This window comes from Anolis sagrei, chromosome 6 (assembly GCF_037176765.1).
Source record: "Anolis sagrei isolate rAnoSag1 chromosome 6, rAnoSag1.mat, whole genome shotgun sequence".
Classification (NCBI taxonomy): Eukaryota; Metazoa; Chordata; class Lepidosauria; order Squamata; family Dactyloidae; genus Anolis; species Anolis sagrei.
Window position 1 is genome coordinate 92,333,131 of NC_090026.1, and position 16,547 is coordinate 92,349,677.

At 40.7% G+C, this 16,547-nt stretch overlaps 1 protein-coding gene across 5 annotated transcripts in view; it reads left to right on the forward strand.

Moving 5' to 3' along the window:
* The first annotated feature begins 651 nt into the window (after positions 1–651).
* OSBPL3 (oxysterol binding protein like 3) overlaps positions 652–16,547 on the forward strand; it is a 116,890-nt gene continuing 100,994 nt past the window's right edge. For 2 of the 5 annotated variants that reach the window (XM_067470251.1, XM_067470254.1), the window contains exon 1: positions 2,293–2,570. The gene's annotated coding sequence lies outside the window, so the exon portion shown is untranslated. Of the gene's footprint in view, positions 742–2,292; positions 2,571–16,547 lie in introns of those variants that run through there. The other 3 variants (XM_060782072.2, XM_067470255.1, XM_067470253.1) reach the window with 2 other exon arrangements.

Here is a 16,547-nt window from a genome sequence, read left to right on the forward strand (position 1 = left end):
GGGTCTACCCTAGCAAACCTTTTGTATCATTACCCCAATAGCCCCATGCATATGGGATATATTGAGTATGGTGATCAGATCATGATATGAATAAAAATAACAGTTTAAATAAGGCACCAGTAAGGCCTTTTCGCGAACCACCATGATAATTTCCGGCTACATGCCTGGGCTCAAAGCCAACCTTAAAATCTCTGGCATAGACACTGAGAACTGGGAAGCCCTGGCCCTTGAGCGCTCCAGTTGGAGGTCAGCTGTGACCAGCAGTGCTGCAGAATTTGAAGAGGCACGAATGGAGGGCGAAAGAGAGAAACGTGCCAAGAGGAAGGCATGTCAAGCCAACCCCGACTGGGACCACCTTCCACCTGAAAACTGATGCCCTCACTGTGGGAGAAGATGCAGGTCAAGAATAAGGCTCCACAGTCACAGCCAGGACACTACACTTGGAGGACCATCATCCTCGGACTACTAGTAAGTAAGTAAGTAAGTAAGTAAGTATGGTAATTAAAGCGGGGCCGAACTGCATTTCATCCTCCAGTGCAGATGCTGTGGGCGCCCCCTCCCCGCGGAGGAGATGAGTGGAAGAAGGAAACTCGTGAATGGAGCCAAGGCGCTGATGCGATTACTCGAAGATCCCGCGGGCAGGCTCCGCCTCTGGGCCACCACCGGCCATCCTTGGCTCGTGCCCGCGGAAACAGAGGCGGTTCTCCTTCGCGGATGGGGAGGCCAGAGGTCTCCCTGGAGGCAAGTGGGGGCGGAAGGGGGGGAGGGCTCTGCGGGCGATCTCCTGCGTCTCCACCCCTCGGAAGGAACCCTTTCCTCCCCCTTCCCTTGAATCTCTATGGAGTTTTCTCTCTCTAGCCAAAGATAGTCCCGGGCTATTTGCGGGCAATAATCGGCTTCCGCTTTGAGAATTTAGACGCGCGGTTATTTTTAGGTTGTGTCGATTTTTACAAGCCAAATCCTGGCACGCTTTATGGTGCGTCTACACTGTAGGATTAATGCAGTTTCACACCACTATGGGAACCTGGGAGTTGCTGTTTGGATTAAGTTTTGGGCACTGAAAGCTTGGCTTCGTTGCCAACCCGCAAGCAGCTCCTTTTATTCTTATCCTTTTATTCTTATTACAAGCCGTCCCCTGCCAGGCGTTGCTGTGGCCCGCATGGGGGTTCTGTGTGGGAAGTTCAGCCCAATTCTATCGTTGGTGGGGTTCAGAATGCTCTGTGATTGTAGGTGAACTATACATCCCAGCAACTACAACTCCCAAATGTCGAGTCTATTTTCCCCAAACTCCACCTGTGTTTACATTTGAGCATATTGAGTATTCGTGTAGAGTTTGGTCCAGATCCATCATTGTTTTAGTCCACAGTGATCTCTGTATGTAGCTGAACTACAACTCCAAAACCAAAGGACACTGCCCACCAAACGCTTCCAGTATTTTCTGTTGGTCATGGGAGAACTGTGTGCCAAGTTTGGTTCAATTCCATCGTTGGTGGTGTTCAGAATGCTCTTTGATTGTAGGTGAACTATAAATCCCAGCAACTACAACACCCAAATGACAAGGTCTATTTCCCCCAAACTCCATCTGTATTCATATTTGGGCATATGGAATATTCGTGCCAAGTTTGGTCCAGATCCATCATTGTTTGAGTCCACAGTGCTCTCTGGATGTAGGTGAACTACAACTTCCAAACTCAAGGTCAATGCCCACCAAACTCTTCTAGTGTTTTCTGTTGGTCATGGGGGTGCTGTATGCCACGTTTAGTTCAATTCCATAATTGGTGAAGTTAGGTGAACTATACATCCCAGCAACTACAACAACCCAAATGAATATATATAGAGAGAGAGAGAGAGAGAGAGTGAAGGACATACATTGGGTTGTTAGGTGTATCCTATCCAAATTTGGTGTCAATTCGCCCACTGCTTTTTGAGTTCTGTTAATCCCACAAACATTACATTTTTATTTATATAGATTATTATTGTGATGATATAATAATAGTTTCAGAACGCTTTAACAGCCATAGCTCCCTGCTATGGCACCATGGGAGTTGTAGTTTGCTGAGCCACCAGATTTCTTTGCTAGAGGCTTGTAAAGCTACAACTCCCAGGATTAGAAGTGTGTTGATTCGCACCCTTGACTTTTCCCGCCCGCCCGCGTTACATCACCCCGTTCCCACCTGTCCGAGAAGCGCCGCCGCCTGACATCACGGAAATAGGGGGAAAGTCTTCGAGGATTCCCATTGGCCGACGTGGCTGTCAATCAAGCGGGAGGCGCCTTCGCCTTCTCTTGGAATCAAAACGGGGCCAGCCCTGAAGCCCCGCCCCTCTGTGGCTTGCGAAGGGAATAGTGAAGCCAGGGAGTCGAGCCTCTTCAAAAAGAGTTCCTTCTCGCGTTTGCCGCGCCCGCCCACCCACATTTCTGCTCGCGGACGCCTGGCTAGGTTTTCCTCCCGGGTGATGGAAAGCCGCTTGGGCTTCATCCTCGCCACAATCTGCCTGCGACAGGGGCAAAATCGGATCAGAGGGAGCTTACATGACTCCGACCCGTGCTTCCAATTACTGCCAGCGTTCAGGTAGGACTTTGAGGTTTCTTTTCTTGGCTTGGAGCAGAAGCGAGGCACTTCTTAGGGGAGTTCCCTTGGCATTTCAGGTTGAAACTCCCTTCTCCCCCATGTCTGTAGTTCTCCTTCTTAGTTTGCCTTCTAAAAATGCCCCCTCTGGAAAATAGGTTTATTTATTCCTTTATAGAGATAAGGATGCGTCTACGCTGTAGAATTAACGCGGTTTGATACCACTTTAACTGCCCTGACTCAGTGCTATGGAATCCCCGGGGTTTGGTGAGGAATTAGCCCCTTTTCTTGAGCAAAGAAAGCTAAACTACAGCTTCCGTGATTCCAGAATCTTTTAAGTTAAAGTGGTATCAATGTGTGTTAATTCTAAAGTGTAGATGCACACCACGTTGCCCTGAATTGCAGGGTCATATTCCAAACTGACTCCTTGGGTTTGCTTCCTGAGGATCCTGGGTGCATCTAGACCAGACATGGGCCAATTTTGGCCTTCCAGGTGTTTTGGACTCCAACTCCCACAATTCCTAACAGCCTCAGGCCCCTTCCTTGCGGCTGAAGGGGAAAAGGAAGGGGCCTGAGGCTGTTAGGAATTGTGGGAGTTGGAGTCCAAAACACCTGGAAGGCCAAAAAGTTCAGGGATTGTTGTGAAGGTGTGTGTCTTGTTTTCTTGCAGACATATTTAAACAATTGGGAATTTGAACTCATCTGGAACCAATTGCAAATTATACCGGAATCTACTACCTAGTAGATCTCAGTTTTCCTTCTGTTCCTTCTTAGATTAGATAGCTCTCTGGGCTGATCTAAGTAATCCACTTGCCATATACCTTCCCACTACTCTCCCAATTACATACAGGTGGCTCTCTATCCACAGATTCTGTATCTATGGATTCAACTATCCATGGCTGGAATATATATATAATATTTTATATACCGTATATACTCAAGTATAAGCCGACCTGAATATAAGACAAGGCATCTAACCTTACCACACAAAAAACTGAGAAAATGTATTGACTCGAGTATAAGCCGAGGGTGGGAAATGCATTAGCTACTGGTCAATTTCAAAATAAAAATAGTTACCAATAAAATTACATTAATTGAGGCATCAGTAGGTGAAACGTTTTTGAATATTTACACAAAACTGTAATTTAAGATAAGGCTCTCCAACTCTGATCAAACCATTATTCTAACCTTCTTCAATGTAAATGCGCTCACGTATCCTTACAATAATAATAATAATAATAATAATAATAATAATAAATTTAATAAAAATGATGATAAAAGAGTAAAGTAATAGAAATGTCATAATAATAGTAATAATAGAGTAAAAATGAATGTAATAATAACAATAATAGAGTAAAATAATAAATGTAAGAATAGCAATGAATAGAGTAAAATAATAAATGCAATAGTAAGAGTAAAGTAAAATAATGTAAATGTCATAATAATAACAATAGTAAATGGAGCAAAATAATAAATGTAATAAAAAAAATAATAACACCACACAGTGCTAGACGATTGGGAAGTGTTCGACTTGTGATTTTGTGATACGAAATCCAGCATATAGATCTCGTTTGCTGTGACATACTGTGCTTTTGTGTCAGTAAAATAATAATAGCAGAGTAAAATAATAAATAACTTTGACTCGAGTATAAGCCGAGTGAGGCTTTTTCAGCTTAAAAAAGGGCTGAAAACTTTGCTTTTACTCGAGTATATACTCTGTGTGTGTATGTGTAAGTGCCTCCTTTGGAGGCTTTTAAACAGGCTGGATGGCCATCTGTCAGGGGTGCTTTGCATGAAGTTTTGCTGCTCCATGGCAGGGGGTTGGACTGGATGGCCCACGAGGTCTCTTCCAACTCTATGATTCTCTCTCTCTCTATATATATATATACATCTCAAAAGGCAAACCTTGAATATAATAATAATAATAATAATAATAATAATAATAATCTTTATTTATATCCTGCCTATCTCCACAAAGGGAATCAGAGGATTTCAGTAAATGATTTTAATTAATTTACCATTGTATATAATAGGACTTGAGCATTCATGGGATTCTAGAACTAAAACCAAAGGATAGCAAGGGCTCACTGTATATTATCCTAATGGGTGTGAAAAATTAAATTTAACATACTGTAGTGTGGTTTATCATTTGTGTATGTTTCTCATTTGGTTTCTGCAAAAGGGACGGTTTTTGTGTATTCTGAAGGACATTTTCAAAGAGTTTGACCAGTTGATATATGATCCACATTGGGCATTTGATATATCACTGGATCTGTATGAACTAGAAACTGGTTGCTTTCTTTATTTTGCCAAAGAGTTCTGTGGACTGTTAAAGCTATTCCGCTAATGGAAGATGCTCCATCAAAAAAAAAAAAAGGCTTTGTTTCATTTTCTCATAACAATACAGCACAGCAGTGCCTCAAGCACTTGCTGTGTTAGAGTAAATATGTAAGTTAAGTATAGAAAACAGACATTCTGAAACATAGCTGGTTTGCATTGGAACAACTGTAAACTCATGCTAATTTCTGGAAATTAATGGCATAAATAAGGATAGCATGCAAAGGGATCTTATAGTACTTTAGAGACTAACTGAGGGCCCTTCTACACAGCCATATAACCCAGAATGTCAAGGCAGAATAACCCATAATATTTGCTTTGAACTGGAATATCTGGGTTCACACTGCCATATATCCCAGTTCAAAGCAGATATTGGGATTTTATTCAGTTGTGTGGAAAATGCCCGAGACAACAAAGTTGGTAACACAAACTGTCATAGACTAACTATACACCCTCAGGTCAGTTTGACACAATAGCCTTTTAAAGGATCCAGGTCTCATTTCAATATTCTTATTTCTGCCAAGATAGACAGGAGTTACAGTACTTTTATGCTGTAGTAACAACAATACTATTTCCCAAGCTAGATATCTAAAGACTGTGTGTTTACGTGGACATAAAATATTCACTTGGAAAAATGGAGAACATTACACACATGTTATGTATTGGGGATTGGCCACTGGAATGGAATTTCTTGCCATGGCATGAGTGTTCAGAAACCCTTGCAGAAGCTTTAAAAACATTCCCAAATTTTGTAAGAACTCATGCTAGGAAAACAATTTTTGACACAGACCACAATTTCCACAAAGCAGCTGGAATAAAAATATAATTCTGCTGAACTAAGGCAGATTCGTGAACGTATAGGAACAAAACTCCTGGCTCCTGATGCTGCTGATCAGGCATATAAGCAAGAAACAAAACACACTTTCAATCTGTCTTTGTCTTGCTTCCTTTTTTTTTAGTGCAGGGTATTTGGCCGGACATATGTGGAGTTCAAAAATCTGCTTTAAAAATCGTCTAGACACGAAACCTGTTTTGCTGATAAATTTTCTTCTAAAGGAGCAGCAGTAAACCACATCCAACTGTGGTTCCAACTGCCATTCAGATGTAGCCTGAGCTCTTGCTTCATAGCATTACTTGCAGTAAAGAGGATGAGTTCATTTGTTAAATGGAAGGGTACAGCTGCCCGATTCCCCCTGGTGTACTTTGGCTTGCTAGCTGTGTTAACTGGGGGTAAAAACTCATTAGCCTGAATAGGCATGAACAGATGTCCCAGTTTTCTTGTGTTTCTTAAAAAGATTCACATTTCAAATATGAGCCTCATCTTGTCTCATAAAATGCTTGCAATCCACAGCAGTGCAGTTAAAGAGCACTATCTGCTGCTGCTCTGTGTGGTCTTGTCCCCTTCTTCCAGCTTGGAATGCACTGCATTTGCAGTTTTTTAATGGGATGCTTTAAAGAGATCCAGAAATTTCTTTCTATGCATTGAAAGAAAACTAATTCTATGTGAATGGGCAAATTAAGCATGTGTTTCCAAACACCAGCCCTGTGCTTCTTTGCAAAATCTGGGGGTGGAGAGGTAAATATCCTGGGAGGCATTCGGCAGGGAATGACTATAGTTCTTGCCCTCTTGCTGTTTGGCTTGGCAGTAGCAATTAACAGCCAGCTGATTGTAACTTCACAGGCCTTGCAAGTAGCTGCATGTTAGTGGAAATAGCTTGTGGATCTTCCTCTCCTCCATTTTTTGTGTGTGAAGCAGTTTTCTTTTTAGAATTTCTCCTTGTTTGTTGCCTTTTTGGCACAGGAGACAAAGTCTTCAAGTCTCTTCTAACTTATGGTGACCCTAAGGTAGGCATGGGCAAACTTTGGCCCTCCAGGTGTTTTGGACTTTAACTCATATAATTCCTAACAGCTGGTAGGAAAAATCCTCTGAAAAATCCTGTAAATCTCTTGGGAATATAGGCGGACAAATGTCAGCATGCTGGAAGAAGCAAAGACCACCAGCATTGAAGCGATGCTCCTACACCAGTGGTTCTCAACCTGGGGTCCCCAGATATTTTTGGCCTAGAACTCCCAGAAATCTCAGCCAGTTTATCAGCTGTTAGGATTTCTGGGAGTTGTAGGCCAAAAACATCTGGGGACCCCAGGTTGAGAACCACTGTCTTACACCATCAACTCTGCTGAACTGACCACATTGTCCGAATGCCCGATTACCATCTCCAAAGCAGTTACTATACTCTCAACTCAAGAACGGGAAATGTAATGTTGGTGGACAGGAAAAGAGATTTAAAGTTGGGCTTAAATCCAACATTAAAAACTGTGGCATAGATCCCAAGAACTGGGAATCCCTGGTCCTTGAGCGCTCTAGCTAGAGGTCAGCTGTGACCAGCAGTGCTGCAGAATTTGAAGAGGCACGAATGAAGGGCGAAAGGGAGAAACATACCAAGAGGTAGGCGTGTCAAGCCAACACTGACCAGGACAGCCTCCCACCTGGAAACTGATGTCCTCACTGCGGAAGAACATGCGGATCAAGAATAGGGCTCCACAGCCACCTATGGACCCACTACCAAGACACTACACTTGGAGAACCATCATCCTCTATGTTAGGAATCACCTATGTAAGTAAGCAAAAGTAAGTAAGTTAGGAATTGTAGGAGTTGAAGTCCAAAACACCAGGAGGGCCAAAGTTTGCCCATGCCTGCCCTAAGGCTGTAGGGTTTTCCGAGGGGTGAGTGTCTGATTTGCCCAAAGTCACTCAATGAATGTACACTATGTAACACAATTTTTGTTCCTGGGTTATAAATGTCATTTCCTAATTGACGCTATCATAAAAACATGGGAAAAGTTTATTAAACTGCAAAAACTTTGTTTTTGTGAGACATCCTGCAGCACATTTTGCTATAGTTTTTCAATGAATATTTCATAGAGTCTCAACCAATTCAACATAGCTTGTAGGAGCCATAGAAACAAAGTTTCTGGAATATAACAACTATTTTTAAAGTAAGTACCGCACAATTAAACAGGAAATAATACTTTCAAACCAGGGAAAGAATTTTTTTCCAATTTTGTTACAGAGTGTAACAAAAGCCTAGGGTTAGATTTAACCCTAGGCTGCAGTTGTAGTCCAATTATCCAACTATTACACCATGCTGGCTCTCCAGCCATTTGGCACAACTCACGTGTCAGTGAAAAGTGGTTTTCTGTCCATTTGATTTCAGAGAAGACATCCTGGTCTTTACCATATATGTTTTAGTTTCAATTATCTCTTTTATAAGCCTCCTTGAGTCCCAAGATGACAATTGCTGCATCTCTGCTTGCAAAGAAAGCATCACTGTATAGTCTACAAGTCTAGGGTCATAATTGACAACAACATAAAAATATCAATCACAGAAGTAATAAAAAACAACAAAACAAAAGAGCAGCTAAAAGCCAGCACATGTCTTCCCAGGTTCAGTCCCAAGAAGTCCTAGGAAAAAGATCTTTTTGAAAAAGAGAGATGAGTGTCACTCATTGGATGGGATGGAAATTGGATGTTTTTGAACTGCAGCTTTAATGGACTATTGAACTGATGGGTATGGATTATTTGGAGGATGACATGAAATGGTGAACTGTTCTTATGTATTTATAACTGTTTTTAATGTACAGGGTTAGTCAAAATGCATAGGCCAATAAGCCATTCAATTGAATGGCTTATTGGCCTATGCATTTTGACTAACCCTTTATGTTGTGTCTTGTTTGGCATCGAAGGGTGCCTGTTGGTAGCCGTCCTGAGTCCCTCCTTGGAACCGAGAAGGATGGGATAGAAATGACCTAAATAAATAAACAAGCTTCCAGCAATCCTATCATGCAAATTATCCTCCAAATTAAGCCAGAATTTGCCCATTGTCTGTGTCTCCTCTTTTTTTGAAATAGCCAAAGGAAAGAACACTGAAAATTTCCTCAAGTGATGGTTTGATTTCTTTATTAATTATAATTAAAATATTGTCTATTCTCTGTTGCTTTAATTGGGAGGGGGGCATGGGAAGAAACTAGCTTGTATCCACTGACCTCTGCTAATATAGTCCATCGATTCCTAAAATGAGGATCATGACTGCACTGCCTTTTAGCAAATTTTATATATCAGATCTTTTTAAAATGCCTGAACAAACTATAAAGCCTTTGGCAGTCTTGAGTCTATTTCTAGTAGCGCTTTCAAGTATAAAACACAGTAGTGCCCAAATTATACTAATCTTCATATTGCCAGGCTTCACTTTGTTCCTCCATTTCACTCAATAGCACAATGGAAGTAGTAGAGAGCTCCATTTATTGATTTTGGTCAAAACTTTCCTTTTAAATGTATGTGTTTCAAGTTAGCTTTGGACACATCTCTATCCCAGGGTTTGAAAAACCTCCAGACATCTAGTTTCTATAGCCTGGATTTCTTGTCCTCCTTGACTTAGCCTTTCCCATAACCCATTCCGATAGGTTTATGGTCACTGTGTAATTGATCCCCACTTGGATTTTAATTTTGATTCTTTATTTTCTCTGACTTTTTGTGTGCATTCCTTCTCAAGCATATACAGTAACCCTTCCCGCAGGACTGCCTAAGGTATTCTGCTGCCTGCTTCCTCCTCATCATACACATTAAGGTGCTCAAAGGCAGCCAAATTATTTTAGCACCTGAGGCAGAAAATCCACAGGTGCCTCTCCCATTTCCAGAATAGGAATTATAGCACCGTACTGCCCTTTCAAAACTGTTTTGCCTGGAGCAGCTGTCTCACTGTGTTGAATTATTAGATTACCACCCTTCAAGATTGTGCCCCAAATGAGTGAAGAGGCATTTCATTCCCTTTAAGGGGAAGAAAACCCTTTATAGAGAAGCAATTTCTTGGCATGTATGAATCTCTTTAAGACAATTTGAGTTGATTAAAGAGCACACATGGGGCCACACATCCCTTCAAGACAGTTTTTGAGGCTTCTCCAGACTGCCTGAGACTTCGCTTTAGGTGAAATGCTTTTCCTGGAAGTATTTAGGAGAGGGTATTTTTTATCATGACCGAAGCAACTTGAGAAACTGAAAGCTGTTTCTAGTGTGAGGGAATTGGCCATCTGCAGAGATGCCGCCTAGGGGAGGTCTGGATATGTTACCATCCTGTGGGAGGCTTCTCTCATGTTCCTGCATGGGAGACTGGAGCTGACAGATGGGAGCTCACCCCGTCTCGTGGATTCGAACCTTCAGCCTTCAGGTCAGCAGTTCATTCATCATAAGTATTTAACCTATTGCTCCACCGCATCTCCTATCAAGGAGAGGTGATTTGTCTTTTTAATTATACTGCTAAACCCCCTCAGGAGTACACTTCCTCAATCTCCAGACAAATACTCCCCACAAAAATGTTTGTGAAGTTATGCTCTCCAGTGCAATTCTGTGCTAATCTTCTGACTAAAGAATACAGTAAAATGGCACTGGAGGATCTAGAGAGGGGACAATTGGAAAGGTTTGTCGGAGTTTACAGGTTTTCCAGGGGTTTTTTTGAGATATGCTTCTGGTCCGTGAATTGCAAAAATATATGGTCCACTCATTATCTGCAATGGTCATCATGTATATATTTTTCAAAACCAGAATTTGATATCTGTTGTCTCTCAGGTTTTTTTTTTGGTATGAGGAACATTTGGGGCAGTGTGGTCTCCTAAGAGTCCTGGGGCAAAGAAGCGCTCCAAGAATCAACACAGTTGTTCATCTCTGTTTTACAGATGACCTTCTTAGGCTATATAGTTCTTCGATATTCCACCTGAACATTGCAAAGAACTTCCTAACTGTGAGAGCTGTTCAGCAGTGGAACTGTCTGCCCTGGAATGTGGTGGAGGCTCCTTCTTTGGAGGCTTTTAAACAGAGGCTGGATGGCCATCTGTCAGGGGTGCTTGGAATACAGTTTTCGTGCTTCTTGGCAGGGGGTTGGACTGGATGGCCTACAAAGTCTTTTACAATCTGATTTTTCTAAGACTTCTTTCTTCTTCATGTATCTGTATCTTTATTTAACATCCCTCCCTAAGTAGAACTTGAAAAATTGCTCAGTGAAAAGCTGCTGCTCATGATATGAGTTAGTCTGAGAAACAGCAGATGGGGCCCTTACTACTATGGTAAACCCAAGCTCACATATGCTATTCACAAAACACAGGAAATATGGATGATGTCTGAAATGAAGTTTATTGTTTAGAAAATGCTTAGCGTAGTCTATGTATGACTTCTTCAAAACATCCTACAAAATACTATTTTGAAGTACTTAAGGGCTGTTGGGGTTTTAAAAAGCTTTGTTGCTTCAGTGAAGTTGCAGCCATGTGTGTAAAAACATAATAGAGACAATCCAGTAATGTGTGTTTTATAAAGTTGGGTACATGCTGTTTTAGAGCTAGGTGGAAATGAACATATATTTTAATGTAGCTATAAAAACCCTGATTGTAAAAAAATAATGTTTTTAAGTAGAGTGGTTTTTCTTAAGACAAGATGGTCCATTTTCAGGATAATATAATAGAAGACAGTTTTGTGATTTCACCACCAAGATAATATTTCCTTATATATTTAACAATAGTCAGATTCTTATCCTAGGTGCTTTAGCCATCTATATTGCACTCTTTCACCTAGATGAAGCTGCCACCAAAGTTTGGGTAGAACGAGGGAGAGAAAAGGTCTAGAATTAGAATGTTTGGTGCCTTTTTTATCATGTCAGAAGCGAATTCAGAATATAGTGTTCCCTTGCTTCTTTGCGGTTTGTTTTTGTGGACTTGCTGTCTTGTGGGTTTTTGCCTCCCAGTTTATGAATGGTTGCCGTTGCCCACAGTGGTGTTCTAATCCTGCTGCCTGGCAATGATGGAGTGTGGAAGGGGGTTTCACCCTCCCCCGCGGAAGAGAGTATGCCAATCAAGAGAGATTGCAAAGCAAAGCAGAGATGCTAGCAAAAAAATAAAAATAAAAGCGTGCGTTGTCTTTAAATCTCTCCTTGCTTCTGCCTCACCCTTGAAATGCAATAGACTTATATAACGTCCCCACTTTGCGGATTTTCACTTTCCGCATGTGGTCCTGGAACGTAACACCCGCGAAAAGTGAGGGAACACTGTACTAAGTCACTTCTGGTGTGAGTGAATTGGCCATCTGTAAGGATGTTGCCCAGGGGACCCCCGAATGTGTTATCATCCTGGGGGAGGCTTCTCTCATGGGAAGCTGGGGCTGACAGACAGGTGCTCACCCATCTCACTGATTCAAACTGCCAATCTTCAGGTCAGCAGTTCAGCTAGCACAAGGGTTTAACCCATTGTGGCACTGCGCCTAAGGCATCCACATTTGCTACAGCTAGGACACAGAACAATAATACAAGATCCACATGAAAGTGAAAAACTTCACTATTTTTAAATGTGAAAAATAACTTTTGAGGGATTTCTCAAGCATGGCTGTATAGTAGATTTTTGCATTCAGGACTTACCTTGATATGTTTCGTGTTCGGCTTTTGGTTGAGGCCCCAATCCATTTTCATCTGAACCTCCCAAAATCAGAAGGTCAGATATTTGTTTTTTCATTTTTTGTTTTTGTGTTCATTATTTTTCGAGAGCAGGGGGACTTCACCTGTATGCCCAAAACGCCCTGGCCTATGGGTGCAGAAGACGACTATAGAGTAGTCATGGGCCCAAAATTCATCCCATTCATTTCATTCTGTTCATTCGGATAGCACGAAACGGAAAGGCCCTCCTGAAATGAAAATGCAATTGATACGATAGGCAGGCAGACCTGCCTCTTGGATGGATAGCATTTTCGTTTCAGGAGGAGGGCCTTTTCGTTTTGTGCCATCTGAATGAACAGAATAAAACGAAAACATGAATGAAACGAATGGGACAAATTTCGGGCCCATGACTACTCTATAGTCATCTTCTGCTGGAAGCTAACCATAGAACCACAGTGGAAGACATTGAGATTCCTAGAGATAACATCTTCATCAAATCCATGAATAATCTAAACTGCAAAGGTCAAATCCTCAAATTTGGAGAGGCATGTTTCCCGTACTGCACAATACCTGTCTTTTTTTTCAATTGTGAATATCTCAGTTCTTGGAAATTTTACTTTTTAAGGCAGCCATTCCTAGAATTCCCAAACACGTAACTTTTCCAAAGTCTGGACTGGATTGCTGGAGGACAGAAAGGATATCTGGAATATTTCATGGTCGATTCAGAGAATGTGAGTAGAATCAGCTGACTGATTGTGTTTAGCCTTATGATTCCAGTGTTTAATTTGCGGATAAGTACCATGTCTTTCAGGTGCCCTTCAGCAGCAGTCCTTGGCTGCATAACATAACTTTTTCCATGATTTACTCCAGCACGATTAGTCCTTCCCCATATGGGAGTGAGTTGCAGAAAAGCTGTTCCCACACATCTGAGGACAACTGCTGAAGGGCACCTTTCATGATATACTGAGCTGATACTTGGCTTGTACTGCTTGGCTACGTCTTAATGCATTTATTCCTCTTTAATTCCACTTGGCCTTTCTCTTTATCTTTCCAGGCAGACAGCCGTTTTATTGGGCATACTCACTCATGGGAATAGTTTTGCCTAAATTAGCCCAATTATTTGAAGTAAGCAAAGAGCAGCCAATGTGCATTTCCTTAATTTGGCTGATATTTGGCTTGGTTTACGGTTGTCTTTTTAAAAAGCAACTAAGTGTGAATCAATGAAAACTTGATTTGAAACAGGCAAAAACAGTGCCTTAGATATATTCCCCAAATGACAAATGCCTAATATTTCAGTACACAATGCTTGTGCAGTCCCAATATTTTATTTGTACTGGTTTTGAGTAAACAAACTGTGGATTGTAGTCCAGAAGGCCTCAGGCTACTTTGGCTTTTCTGATCTAAATTTTTTTTCCTTGCTATTCCAATTAATCAATTTTTGTAGCAAATGGGACAGACCCAGAAGTCCCTGTCCTATTTGACAATAAAAATTGAAAGGATTTATCTTATTATAAGGATTTTTTGGTTTAAAACTACCCTAGTGTGTAGGATTTGGGGTCCAGAAGGTGAAATAGCGACTAAGAGCTTAAAATAGTGAAATGACCCACTTTATGTCTTGGTGTAGTTTGGGGAAGGACAGACCACGGATTATGTATTTATTTTTATTTACCATATTTATATATCGCCCCTCTCAACCCGGAGGCGACTTGAGGTGGTTATGATGGGATTTGCACTACCTCACCCGATTCGGCTCCCACAGACCATTGCAACCCCGACGAATGACGGACCTGGACCATATTTGACACACTGGCGCCCCATGACCCACCTCATGTCTTGGTGAAGTTTGGGGGTGGATGGACCACGGATGATGGGATACTTAAAAAGTACTTTTAAAAATTATTTATTCCTATTAATTGGTGCATTTTTTAAAGTAACCCATCTCTTATAATAATTATAAAAATTATAATAAATATAAAATTGCAGTATAGTGTTATAGTATAATATAGTAATATGTAATACTAATATTGTGCCATGCTAATAATTATAATATATTGTATGTACATATAATATTGATCATAATATTGTAATATAATATAATACTAATATTGTAATAATCCAATATAATATAATAATTATATATTTTATATTACATGTAATACTACAAATAATATTGCAGTATAGTGGTATAGTCCAATATAGTAATAATACTAATATTGTGCTATGGTAATAATATATATTGTATGTTCATAGAACTTGGAAGCCGCTCTGAGTTCCCTTTGAGATGAGAAGGGCGGCATATAAATATTGTAAATAAATTAATCTGTTTTGTAACTTTCAGAGCTGAAAAGAAATAAATCAAGATCTTACTTTTTGGACTGCTTGTTGCTTTTTGTATTCCTTTCTATTCCTTCTAATAAGAAACAAGATCCAAAAGGGTTATTGTGAGTCAGAGGAGCTATTCTGCTGGTCCAATAATACTTGCAAAGTAGTAGAACATTTGCTTGCTCTCCTGATTGCTATTGATTGGTGCCCTCCAGCCATTGGTTTAATGTCAGGGTGATTTAGGGAATGGATGGATTTGAATTGTATGCTGAATTATGGAGCAATCCTAAAAGTATAAATTGTGTTGGGCCAAATACAGCCAAGCTACTTACTGTGTATGTGTACGCATGCGCCTTAGCTTTTGTAATGCAGTACTTTATTTATTAGGCATTTGAGTGGGTGATAGCTATGAAAAGTTGATCAAAGTTCAAAGAGAAGGAATGTTGCTGTACTTGTCCAACAGGTGAGTCAACATAATCTCTAGGAAGGTGACAAAATTGCTTTCGATACTAGCCATGAATTTCCAGCTATCAATCAAAATGAAATATTGACCAATTGGCCTAGTGAAATGTTAGTGTAGCTACACAATTGGGGTGTTTTTACTTTTTTCAGAAAATGTGTCGTCGTCCCCCCCCCCCCCCCCGTTTTCCCCAGGCTTTCACATGTTCAAAGCGAGATATTTACATCACTCCCCCCACTTTTTTGTAAGAGCTGAAAAATTCATAATTGTCATAATTCTCTTCTTAAACACTGGGTTCCCCATAATTCAATGTTAGGGTCACAAAATATTGCCAATAGTAAAAGGTTATTGAGCATAACCCATTTACATAACAACAACAGCATGCAGTGTTTACTGTGGACTCTGGAGAAAATTCTTCACCTATACTCCACAAAAAAGCCAAATTATATAAGCAACCCTTGCACATGCTGATTTCTTATCAGGAAATATCTGAGTTTTATATCTATTGTCTATACCTGTATGCATGGGGTCACGTAAAAATGTCCCAGATGGAAAGGAATCATGAGTGGAAAAAGTTGTAGAAGATAGATATATTCAATCTGTTTAGGGCATCCTCATGTGTAATACCTGTCACCTAATCTTTTCAACTGGATTTGTGACGTAATTGATCTGGGATTTGCAAAATCAAGATGATCAATATGGCTTGCTGAGTGTTTTTGTAGTGCTCTTTCCGTCATTCCTGGTTATTGCCGATACTGGCTAGAGCTGATGGAAATTATAGTGTAATAGCATATGAAGAGATGTATTAGGGAGAGGCAGCATGGTGTAGTGCTTTGATTGCTGGTCTGTGACTGGAAGGCCAAGACTGAAATCCCTGCTTAGCTATGGAAACCCATTGGATGACAATTAGAAAGTCACACTCAGCTTTAGAAAGAGGTGAAAGCAAACCCACTGTTACTAAATCTTGTCAAGAAAACTCTTTGATAGGTTGCCCTCAGGGTCTCCATAAAGCAACTTGAAGGCACATAACAAAGCATGTGTCTAGCTCTCTCTTGGAGATATCAGACAGATTAGATCATGAAAAGTAGCCTTTCCAATCCACAATTTGACAGATGGATTGCTCAGACCAAACTAACATTTCTGACAGGGTAGACAAAACCTATATTTGTAAAATATATCATGTACGTAGAATGCAAGCAAGTAGGTGGCATGAAGTATCTGTGTTTTTTGGAAGTTAGCTATGATTCATTATGAAATTGTCTTCCTTGAGACAAGTTTTGTCCTGCCTAGTCAATTATTTTGACCTACAGAGCCTTCTCAGTCTTACATAAAAGCTGACAGGATCAACAAGTGTTGATACTAACCAGTAGCTTCAGAGTGAATAGTTCTCTCTGC